Source organism: Euprymna scolopes, chromosome 1, assembly GCF_053919585.1.
Source record: "Euprymna scolopes isolate OS-2025 chromosome 1, ASM5391958v1, whole genome shotgun sequence".
NCBI classification, from domain to species: Eukaryota; Metazoa; Mollusca; class Cephalopoda; order Sepiida; family Sepiolidae; genus Euprymna; species Euprymna scolopes.
In genome coordinates, this window is record NC_136482.1 from 73,573,855 (window position 1) to 73,586,552 (window position 12,698).

At 30.9% G+C, this 12,698-nt stretch overlaps 1 protein-coding gene across 1 annotated transcript in view; it reads right to left on the reverse strand.

Annotated features, from left to right (window-relative positions):
* Window positions 1-12,698, reverse strand: part of LOC145242098 (glutamate receptor 2-like) — a 1,575,989-nt gene that overhangs the window by 51,831 nt on the left and 1,511,460 nt on the right. The gene's annotated exons all lie outside the window — the stretch shown is intronic.

Below are 12,698 nucleotides of genomic sequence, written 5' to 3' on the forward strand. Positions count from 1 at the left end.
CCACTTTATCTGACAAATATTCACTTCCATTCTAGGTAGGTCTTCATTCGTGTATGCTGAGCCCCTTAGCTTATCATGGAAAATTTCTAGATATTTATTCTATCTCTTATTTTTACAATTCTAAAACCCCGTTTTAATTGCAATGCGCTCTTCCTTATATTATCAACTACCCAGATCCCCCCACTACCTCATGCTACCTTCTCCCTATTATTATAAAATATTTTAATATCTTTTTCCTATATTTTTTTTACTAATGTACCCTGAGTTAAATACATAACCTCGTCTGATGTGGAGCACAAACATCACTCATCATATCTCCACCAATCAACTTGTGTATGTGTGTGTGTATATATATGTCTGTGTGTGTAATTATATTTGTTTAACTTATCGATAAATGAATACAAATATATGTATATATATATATATTCATTTACCGATTAGATAAACAAATATATATATATATATATATATATATATATATATATATATATATATATATATATATATATATATAGGTATGTTTTCGTAAATGTCTGAAAAAAACGCACGCATTCGGGACGCTGGAATTTTTGGTACTTGTGCAGTGTGCGAATTATGCTGAAAAAGTTACGTTATTATTTAGAAAGCCAATCTTAACATGGGGTTGATGCTTTTAACTGTTCTGCACTTTCGCCTTACAATTTAATAAAAATAAAATATAGCATATAAATTTAATTTAACTTTAAAATTCTTTTTTGAAATGGTACGTACATGGTAAAAACGCCGAGTATTTATTTGAAATTAATAATTGTTAATCTAATCGATCAAAAAATAATAATTAAAAAGATATATAGGTATGTCTTCGTATATTTGAATTAATGTCTGGAATGCTTATTTTTATAAAAATAAAGAAAAACGCACACATGTATATATATATATATATATATATATATATATATGCATATGTATGTATGTATGTATATATATATATGTGTGTACACATATATATATATTTATATATAGACTAACATTAAAAAATAAAAATAAAAAACAAAAACAAAACACTAACAGTTCAAGAAACTAAATATCCAGGCTAAATAGAGCACACACAAAGGAACAAGTCAACCAGAGGTAAAATAGGCCTTTTTCCGATAAATGCATTCTCATTGGCTGATAGGAAGGGCGCGGTGGATACTAGAAAGCTGATTGGCTAACTAAAATGTCAATAGCAGATGCGCATCTAAAAACGACAAACAACCACAGAATTCGCGCATAAGCCTGGGGAATCCTAGAATGGATGAAACGCGGAATATTTAGTGCAGCTTAATCGCCATATATATTTTATAACTTACTAACTAGCTCTACCTACGTATTGAGCACTTTTGAAGTAAATACTTAAAGTTTACGCATAAATCTATACCTTCGTATATTAATTTTATGTGAGTGAATTAAATAGTTATATATATATATATATAAATATATACATATATATATATATATCAAGTATATATATATATATGATATATATTATTTATATATATGATGTATATATTTTGTATATATATATTCAAATAATGTCATGTATATATATGTATGTATATAATATATATAATATATAAATCGTATGTATATATGATATATATATATATGATATATATATATATACATATATAATATAGACACGCGCACACACACACACACACACACACACATATATATATATATATATATATATATATATATATATACTATATTTCAGCCCGGCGTTGCCCGGGTGTTTGGAGGTGTATGTTAAACAAAAAAAGGTGGTAGTATCAAGACAGGCTCGAACCCGTATCGCGAAGGAGGAAAAGAACGGGAAAAACGTGACGTCTTTGCTGTTACGACCACCACCAAACCGGAAGTGACGTAGGTTTAAATTAAGGCTAGTCAATCGAAAAGAGTGGATAACTTTCGAAAATGCTCAGTTGAGGGTGAACAAATTAATGTTTTTAGCCAATTTTTCGTTATTTGTCGTCTGAAGTGTCGGGTTTCAGAACGCTACTGATGTGAAAATCAGTCTACTATGTTGAAAGTTTTAGGCAGACATACATACATACATACATACATTTATATATTGGTAGCTCAAATTTGCGACCCAAACCGATTAAAAAGCTTGTCCTATCTCTGAATACCCTTTATGCAAAATTTCAAATGTTTAGACCAAAAGTTTTCTGAGTAATTTGGTAGAGACCGCAGAAGTAAATTTTTTTAAAAACTTTTACCCCTATCATGACCCCTTAACATCTATTGTTTTTGGCTAAATCAACTTATTAAGTTAGATCCATGTCCAAAGAACCTATATCTCAAATATAACATGTTTAGACTCAAAATTGGCAGAGGAGTTTGGTAGAGTTTTCAAAGGTCAAATCATTGAACTTTGACCTCTTAACAGCCAAATTTCTGGCCGAAAACGGATTACAAACATTTTCCCAACTCTCCATACCCTGTATATCAAATTTCGAGTCTATAGACTGATAATTAAGTTATTGCTTAGGGAAATGTACACAGACAGACACAGACAAACAGACAGGCACTTTCACTTTTATGGATATACTAGCATTTCAGCCCGTGTTGGCCGGGTGTTTGGAAGTGTATGTTAAGAAGAAAAAAAAAGCGGTCAATTTATTAAACTTTGACCCCTATTATGACCTCTTAACATTTTTTGGTTTGGGTTTACATCAAATTATTAAGTTAGATCTATGTCCAAGGAACCTATATCTAAAATTTCAAGTGTTTAGACTCAAAATTGTCGGCGGAGTTTGGTAGAGTTCTCAAAGGTCAAATAGTTGAACTGTGACCCCTTTACAGCCAAATTTCTGGCCGAAAACCGATCACAAAGATTTCCCCAAATCTCAGTACCCTGTATCTCAAATTTGAGTCTGTAGACTTTAAATTGACAGAGTTATGTCATAGGGAAATGTACACACACACACACACACACACACACACACACACGCACACACACACAGACACGTTCACTTATATATATATATATATATATAATATATGTGCGTTATGGTATACAAGCTTAAAAATAAAAGAAAACAAAAATTACTGTGTTTAGATACGTCCACATAATCTACAAATTTAACAATGAAAATTTCATTGAAAACTTAATTATGACAGACTGTTATGGTGACTTTCTCATTCTCTCGTAATAGACTCTTCTAATCCTAATAAAAATCCTGAGTCGCATACACTCGTGAGGAATTATCGCAACCCTAACATCGAAACGTTCGATAGTCAGTCCGACAGATACTAAACCATTTCGGTAGTCTTTTTGTTGCCCAACTGATATAAATGTTTTTGGTAGCCCTAGGAGGTTTACACTCCTAGGCCTTACGTCTCGGCTTTCACAAGTAGCAAGTTTATAGCTTGTTGTCTGATGCCCTTCATCGGGTAATGCTGACGGGGCTACTCAGACTTATGTTTGCAAGTGCAGCCAGATTTTTCCACCTGGTGCTGGCCAAATTTTTAAGCGCTGGCTAAATTTTTCCACCTTCCGACCTATTGTCACATCCTTAGGTTGTGAGAAATTAGTAAATACCGAATTATCACGACCTAAGCGAGACTGCAGACTGTCTAACTTACAGTCGGAAACTGCTGACAACCTTTTCTTTGCACACTTTATTCTACAATATATTCTTTTCAACCTTAACCCGTTGTTCGAATCTTTTATTATGATCTTTTCTTAGGGCCACGCCACAAACAAACAGATGTACACCCATTCTTATAAAAGTGTTTGGTCTCATCTAAAAGAAGACACGTTCATCCACTTGGCGCGTTTATTACTGAAAATACTATTTCAATTGCAGTACTGAACCACAAACAGAGCCTCTCACTGATATCTGTGGACACATCATTAAAAAAGAAGAGAAACAACAAAATGAAACGAATCATATATATCCTCTTAGGCTCAAAATTTTTGTACGACATACTTTGATATGAATTGATGAAAGCTGTCTCCTCGAGAACAAAGAAGAGTCTGTACATTCTGACAAAGCGTAAAAATGGCCAGAAAAAACAATAGAAAAGGTAGACACAACAAAAATACTGTAAAGAAAACGAATAAAGGCTTCTTAAAAGAGAAAAACAAATAATAATAATCACAAAAAGACTCTTACAAAAAATAAACCTCTTAGTTTATTCAGAGGCAGTTCGAAAAAACGTCATGTATAATATTATATTAGCGTCTTAAAAGTCAACTATGTCTCTAAGTGGACCTTTAGAAATATATTTACAAGGAGAGAATAAAATGTTTTCTTTTCTCATTGAATTTTTTGACAGCAAAGGTGCACGGCATTTTGTGTTATGCAGCATTAGCACCAAACAACTTAATGATCTTGAACAATGTTTCCCAACCTTTTACCTTCGGAAATCCTGTCAATAATGATGTTCTAAGAAACCTCTACACAAGAAAATATTTTACAATCTTATTTCTTCTTCATCATGCAATCAATATTTTTTCTTTTTATAACCAGGTTGCTTCTGAAATCAGTATCTACTCGTCGAGGCAATTTACTTGGTTGCACATGAATCGCCCACGTTTGCCATTCTTTAGCCATTAAGTCATTGTTTTTACTTTAAGAAATATATTCTGCAAATAATTTAACAAATAGGAGCCATATAATTAGCTAGCAAATAGGTTAGCTGTATAAGTGGGATATTTTGTAAATTTCCGCTTGAGGTATTTGAAAATAAAAGTTTTGAAAAACAAAATATAAACATTTGGCAAGAATGAAATTTGTAACAATAACAACCGAGCCGAATTGGACGATAAAAATCATGAAGTTTAGAAAATAACAAAAGTTGACCTCATTTAGCAACGTTAAGGATGATGCAATAGAAAGAAAAAGAAATATTTTATGATATTAGGCTAACGACCGCTCGATTGATCCAGAGAGAGAGAGATAGAGAGATAGAGATAGATAGAGAGAGAGAGAGAGAGAGAGAGAGAGAGAGAGAGAGAGAGAGAGAGAGAGAGAGAGAGAGAGAGAGAGGTTGATTTTCAATCTTCGAATTATTAGCTTAGCGTACGTCCGGTAAGCCAAGAGGATGTTTATTGCTCAAGATGTAAAAACTAGCAAAGAAAACTTGACATTGCGACTGAACCAGACGGGCACATATAGAATGGGAGCAAAAACTGTGTTTAAAGTAAAAAGAAATTGTCTTTTAACACAAAACCCAGACATACACACCTTGCATTTATACATTGATACACAAAATGTTACATAGACAATCATATGCACGCATGACGACTGCTCAGCGTGCATTGTACATACGTTATAATAACACGCTCTTGATTTGTAAAGGGTTGATAGGCTTATGTGTGACAATATATTCCCGTTGATTGTTATGTGTTATGGTAGTTTGAAAATAGTGTTAGAATTTTATTGCTATAATATTATTATAATATTGTTATAATATTGTTAGAATATTGTTATAACATTATTATAATATTGTTATAATATTGTTAGAATATTGTTATAATATTGTTATAATATTGTTATAATATTATTATAATATTATTATAATATTGTTAGAATATTGTTAGAATATTGTTATAATATTATTATAATATTGTTATAATATTGTAAGAATATTGTTATAAAATTATTATAATATTGTTATAATATTGTTAAAATATTGTTATAAGATTGTTATAATATTGTTATAATATTATTATAATATTGTTATAATATTATTAAAATATTGTTATAATATTGTTAGAATATTATTATAATATTGTTATAATATTGTTATAATATTGTTAGAATATTATTATAATATTGTTATAATATTATTAGAATATTGTTAGAATATTATTATACTATTGTTATAATATTGTTAGAATATTGTTATAATATTGTTATAATATTGTTAGAATATTGTACGAATATTATTATACTATTGTTATAATATTGTTAGAATATTGTTATAATATTGTTATAATATTGTTATAATATTATTATAATATTGTTATAATATTGTTATAATATTGTTATAATATTATTATAATATTGTTATAATATTGTTAGTATATTGTTATAATATTATTATAATATTGTTAGAATATTGTTAGAATATTGTTAGAATATTATTATAATATTGTTATAATACTATTATAATATTGTTATAATATTGTTAGAATATTGTTATAATATTGTTAGAATATTGTTATAATATGGTTATAATATTATTATAATATTGTTATAATATTGTTTTAATATTAATATAATATTGTTAGAAGATTATTATAATATTGTTATAATATTGTTATAATATTGTTATAATATTATAATATTGTTATTATATTATTATTATATTGTTATAATTTTGTTAGAATATTGTTATAAAATTATTATAATATTGTTATAATATTATTATAATATTGTTAGAATATTGTTATAATATTATTATAATATTGTTGTATCATTATAATATTGTTATAATATTGTTAGAATATTGTTATAATATTATTATAATATTGTTATAATATTATTATAATATTGTTATAATTTTGTTAGAATATTGTTATAATATTATTATAATATTGTTTATAATATTGTTATAATATTGTTATAATATTATTATAATATTGTTATAATATTGTTAGAATATTGTTATAATATTATTATAATATTGTTATAATATCATTATAATATTGTTATAATATTGTTAGAATATTGTTATAATATTATTATAATATTGTTATAATATTATTATAATATTGTTATAATATTGTTAGAATATTGTTATGATATTATTATAATATTGTTTATAATATTGTTAGAATATTGTTATAATATTATTGTAATATTGTTAGAATATTGTTAGAATATTGTTAGAATACTCCTTGAAAATTTTCAGAATATTTCCGTAGATGTCTAACAAAATCAGGTCCGAAAATAAAAAAAACAGACAAAAACAAACGAAACAACAACAACAACAACAACAACAACAACAACAACAACAACAACAACAACAACAAACTTATGTAAAGTCATAATAGCTTATGAATACTTCCTGAAGAAAGCCTTGACCAGCTCTCAAAAAAAAAAAAACAAAAAAAAAAACAGTTTTACGCGAAATCCTGGTTGGGAATTGCGGATCTAGAAGTTATAAATACAAAATACTAAAATCTAAAATAACAAAACAACATTCCGGCACGTTATCAAATATAATACTGAAAATATTTCAACTTCAAAAACTCTTATAAAAATAAAAAAGTAAAGCATAAATGGCATCACCATTGTTTCTTTATATCTAAACTTGAGGACACATTTTAAAGTTTGAGGACTAGCTAACCAAGGCCAGGAAAGACTAAAACACCAACAATGAAAAAATCCTTTACGTTGTCGTTTTCTATTGAGTCTATAGTAACTTAAACAGAAAAAGCGATTCGAAAGAATGGAAAAAACAAAACAAAACAAAAAAAACCGACTGATTTTCTTTCTTCACTTCGTTATGATACACTCTCCAATTCACTTTCAAAAACAAGGTATCTCTCTATCTCTCTCTCTATCTCTCTATCTATCTATCTCTCTATCTATCTATATACGAATTTCATAATGCAATCTAGACTAAGCCAATTATGTAGTAAATACCATTGCTGGGAAAATACAGAAAACAACCGCAAGGCAACCGCTTACAATAAATGGAACTACTTGGTCGAAAATTAGATGATGACTTAAGATTCAATTCTTCGCATATCACGTAAACATGAGTCACAGTTGACTAATTTTATTTGAATTAACTTATAAGAAACTTACTGAAATGTCCACACGAGAAAATGCTCATAACACTCAAACAAAATACTTCAATTCTTAGAAACTCTTAAAACAATACGAAGAGCGTTTAAAAATAATGCCTTCTATTTTTTTTATTCCATCCGAATGGATCAGAAGGGATTGCAAATTGTATTGCTATGATGATCTGAAAGTTTCATCACTCTGTTGCAGATATTAATGACGTAACACACTACAGAAAGCGACACGTGGTATGTGCCAGAGAAGTAAAGATGCGTAATTGAATTCCGGCCAAAAGTGCATTGAGAATGGATGGTAACTATGTAGAAAAATACATTCTAGAGCACAGTCGATCGTTTTAATGGTACCACTCCTGTCTTCGTAGCTCTTCAACTATTTTAGTTAAAAAAATAGAGGGCTTTACTTTTGGAACCCCCTTTGTATAATAATTAAATAAATGATTTATAGCATATCTAAATCCTTCAGAGGTGAATTATTTTGGCGAATGTTTCTTTTTGGGTCGTATTCTTTATTAAATCAAAGGTAAAGAACTGATATAAAAAGAACACTTGCGTAACACTTCGCTACCTTAGCCATACAATTCTAAAGTCAGCCGATGAGTGTTCCTGGGGAGGAGGTTCATGGGGATATCAAATTCATAAGCGTTCTCCAGTTGCTTATATAACGCTATCAGGGAAAATGACGGTGTTCGGCATTTGCGGGGAAGTGACGATGTCCTCACACATGCAGCGCCTAGTTTTCCCAAATGGTCACCCATCTGCTACTGACCTCAACTTTGTTTAATTTTAATGATTTAACGATAATCGGTGTTTCATCGTGATTTTGTCACACACACACACACACACACACACACACACACACACACACACACACACACACACACACACACACAGTTAAAATAAATTTGACCTCTACGGTCACTACCAAATTAGTCAATTTCTGGTCTAAACATTTGAAATATTACATAAAGGTATTCAGAGATAGGTCAATCTTTTTAATCGGGGTTTGACCGAAAATTTGAGCTCTCAAGGGGGCAATGTTCAAAAGAATTGATCTTTGCTGTCTCTAGCAAACTATTCAGACAATTTTCGGTCTAAAACATTTGAAATTCTTACAGACATGCAGCAAGCTTTTTAATCAGTTTCGAGGAGAAAATTTGGTTGCGAAGAGGTTAAAGATGAAAGAGTTGACCTTTGCAGATTCTACCAAACTCCTCCGCCAATTTTCGGTCTAAACACTTGAAATTTTCGATGTAGGTTACCTGGACATGAATCAAATACATAGGGCCCGAGCAAAGCCGGGCTGAACTGCTCGTAAATAAATAAATAAATAACTTAACCAAAGAGCTAGATAAACGAATGCCATCTACAAAATTAAACAAAGATATAAAAAAGTATAATACATAATATTATATTCAAATTCAAATATATCCTACTCAAAATAGAAAGAAACTAAAAATAAATGGATTTTAGAGTAAGTGAATTTACATAGGTCGTAAATTATTTAAAATAAAAAAGGCCTCGACATCACAATGCAGTAAATTAAATAAACATAGTTTATATAGGAATACACTGACTATAAGGTCACTTAGAACCTGATACCATTTAAATATACCCAGATATATAGAAACCAAATTAAAAAAATAGCATATTAACTTTTAATTACTCTGAAAATCACCCCTACTCAGGTGCATGCTATCATAAGAAAGCTTGACACTGCAAAAGCATGTGGACCTATCTCATCCCGGCTGTGCTATTAAAAAAGTGCGCCGCCTAAGTAGCTCCAGTTCTCTCCAAACTTTACAACAAATGCCTTAATGAATCTTGCTTTCCTGCCTGCTGGAAAACTGCTTCTGTAGTGCCAGTTTTCAAGAATTCTGGCGAAAGAAATGACCCAGTAAATTATCGTCCATTAGCCTCCTCCCACTTTTCGCCAAAATATTTGAGACAATAATTAACCATGCTCTAGCCCATTACCTTACAGATGCTAAACTTCTGACTGACCAACAATATGGATTTAGGCAACCCCGTTCTACAGCAGACATCCTAACTGTAATCTTAGAACCTATATAACATTCACTCGACAAAGCGGGGGAGGGTGGAGCGGTAGCTCTAGATATATTTAAGGCTTTTGACAGGGTATGGCATGAGGGTCTTTTCAAGAAATTCAGATCATACGGTATCACTCGAAGAATACATAACATAATTAGATCCTTCTTAGATAAGAGAAAAATCCAGGTTATCCTTGACGGTCGTACATCTAAACAATATGATATAAATGCGGGAGTGCCTCAGGGGTCTATCCTTGGACCTCTGTTATTTCTAATATTCATAAATGACCTCCCTGACAAAATTGTCTGTGAAATGGGTATGTATGCTGACGACACCACGCTCTATAACAGACACGATAGGAAAACAAATGAACACATATCTAAAGAAATGGCTGAAACACTGGAGGAAGACCTCCGATCCGTAGTGGAATGGGAACAAAAACGGATGGTAACCTTCAATGCTGCCAAGACTAAACTTGTTTCCTTCAATAATTACAAGAAACCTTCCCTACCGCCAATAGCAATGGCTAATGACTCTTTATCTGAAAGTACATCTTTTAAACTCCTCGGCCTAACGTTCACAGGAAACATGAGAAAATTACACTGAGAACATTGCCAGGACCTCTGCGAAGAAGGTGGGTTCTCTCTACCGTGCTATAAAGCTATTGACGCTTGAAAGTATCCTATACCTTTATATGGCCACCATTCGCCCATGTATGGAGTATTGTTGTCATATTTGGGCTGGTGAACCTGCCACTAGTCTCTCGCTCCTAGGTAAGGTTCAAAAGAGAGTCGCTAATCTGATAGGTCCTGAACTGTCAGCTAAACTCCACCGTCTGTCACATCGACGAAATCTTGCATCTCTCTGCCTGTTCTACAAGTACTTTAACGGTGAATACTCTGACGAACTGCAAGCACTTGTACCCCCTCGACGAAGGTGCCTCCGACAGACCCGACAAGCAGCTAAGTCCCACCCCTTCACAGTAGAAGTCCCTAGATGCAAGAGAGCCTCCTACTCCAGTAGTTTCTTCCCCAGAACAGCTAGATTTTGGAATTCCCTTCCGGGTCCCTGCTTCCCCGACTCTACTGACATGCAGAAGTTCAAGAGTAACGTTAACCGACATCTTGCTGCCCAATTTCCTACACAGTATCTCTGATGCTTATGTCCCTTATAGTAGCCCCCTACAACAAAGTGGCAATATGCCTTTTTGGGGGCGAAAATGCAATAAAAAAATCAAAATTAAAAGCGTATAAAAATATTAAAAAATATATAATAAAATAAAAAAGCAAGGATTCATGAGTCACTCCCTTTTAATTAAAATAAAAATAGGAGGATCAAAAGTTTAAAGAATTTAAAGAATTAAAAGATACATTAATTACCTCCCTTGGACCTGTCAGAAATAACTGATCAAGCCCGAAAACCATGTCAATTAAAAACAGAATAGGACAAAATAAATAATTTAAACATATATTTACTAAAATAGATTAAATAATTGAAAAAATTACATTAAAAAAATATATAGAAATTGGGACAGACAAGCTTTAATGAAATAAAAATGAACATTGTTAGAGATATTGTCTGCGGTCCTAGTTTTTCATCAGAAAGATAAACAGAAAACAATATATCTGACGAGAGCCTGACATTATTTACCAGTAACTGGTCCCCTTATGTTAGGTTTAAATCGACGGTACCAATGTTTTTCTGATCTTCTGCATATATATATATATATATATATATATATATATATATATATATATATAAATTGTCAGCCTCTTTAAGAAACTCGTTTCTTATCGTTGAACAGTTTCAGTTGAATTAAGTCGGTCAATTTAGCTCTTATGCATAGATCATCATATAAGTATTAAATCACTCTAACTGACGTTAAAATGGATACTGCCCTTGCTAATCAAGCCAGAGATGACTTGTGTCGCTGGGTTCGAATCTATCGACTGGTGTTAACCACGACACCCTGCACTGAAGATTCCCGAAATGATGACACACTAGTGTCTGTACGCATTTAATTATTAGAGTAAATAATTATATATATATATATATATATATATATATATATATATATATATATGTGTGTAATTGTTTACTATAATAATTAAATATATATAATTTATACACATACACACACACACATATATATATCCTTTGAATTCTTATTCTCTCTTAGAATAAATAATATCGTTAGAATTCAAAGGATTAGACCGTTAAAAACGCGTTTCTCATTTTTATTTACTGTTTAATTTTTAATTTTTCGTTTGTATGTATATATGTACTGTGTGCATGTGTGTATGTGCGTACTTATATGTTTATATATTTAAGACTGACGTGACACCTTCTCATTGGCTATATATCCTTCTCCTCCTCCTTCTTCTTCTTCTTCTTCTCCTCCTCCTCCTCTACCTTCCTTCCTTTTCCATTCCCCTTTTCCCCGTGTATCTTCATACTTTCACTACACCGATGAAGACTGAAGGATCGGTCGAAAATTATGTACTTATGAAAAAAGGTTTTAATTTTTTTTCATAATATTATTATTTTGTATATTTGCACGTCACCAATTAAAAACGAATAAAGAAAAGTTATAAGCTTTTATACTTTTCGCATTCTTTTTTATTCATATATATATATATATATATATATATATATATATATATATATATATATATATATACATATATATATATATAATTATTTACTATAATAATTATATATTTACAGACACTAGTGTGTCATCGTTTCGGGAATCTTCAGTGCAGGGTGTCATAGATTCGAACCCGGCGGCACAAATTAGCTGGCAACCATGCGTTGCCCGGTCATACATTTCCCGGGTGTTTGGAGGTGTGTGTAT